Raw genomic sequence first — 508 nt, forward strand, 5'->3', positions numbered from 1 at the left:
GTGTGTGTGTATGTAGTTTTTGATACATCTTGTTGCATTAAAAAATCTTGTGTATTATAAATGGTTTTATACAAAATACTGAATAGTGGAATTGTATAATTACAGTCGTATAATTAAAAATGTTGAACAGTCTTTCGGTTTATTGTATTCAGTTACTGAGCATACTGAGCTATGGTAGACAGTAATTTAGGTATGAAATAGATCTAATTCTTTATTGCTTTGCAGAGGCCATCATGATAAAATACTACAGACTAGGTGGGAGGCTTAAATAAAAATGTATTCCCTCATAGCTGGAGGCTGGAAGTTTAAGACTGAGATGTCAGCAGGGTGGATTTCTCAAGAGGGCTCCAAACTTGGCTTGTAGACCTCACAACATGCCCATCCCTGGTATCTCTGTGTAGCCTGGTTTTACAAGGTCATTAGGACCGCTCTAATGGCCTCATTTTCCCTTCATCTCTTAATGGATGCTGTCTCCAGATGCTAGCTCTTTATGGTACAGAGGAGTTAA

Source organism: Nannospalax galili, unplaced genomic scaffold (assembly GCF_000622305.1).
Source record: "Nannospalax galili isolate Female #2095 unplaced genomic scaffold, S.galili_v1.0 scaffold467, whole genome shotgun sequence".
Taxonomy (NCBI): domain Eukaryota; kingdom Metazoa; phylum Chordata; class Mammalia; order Rodentia; family Spalacidae; genus Nannospalax; species Nannospalax galili.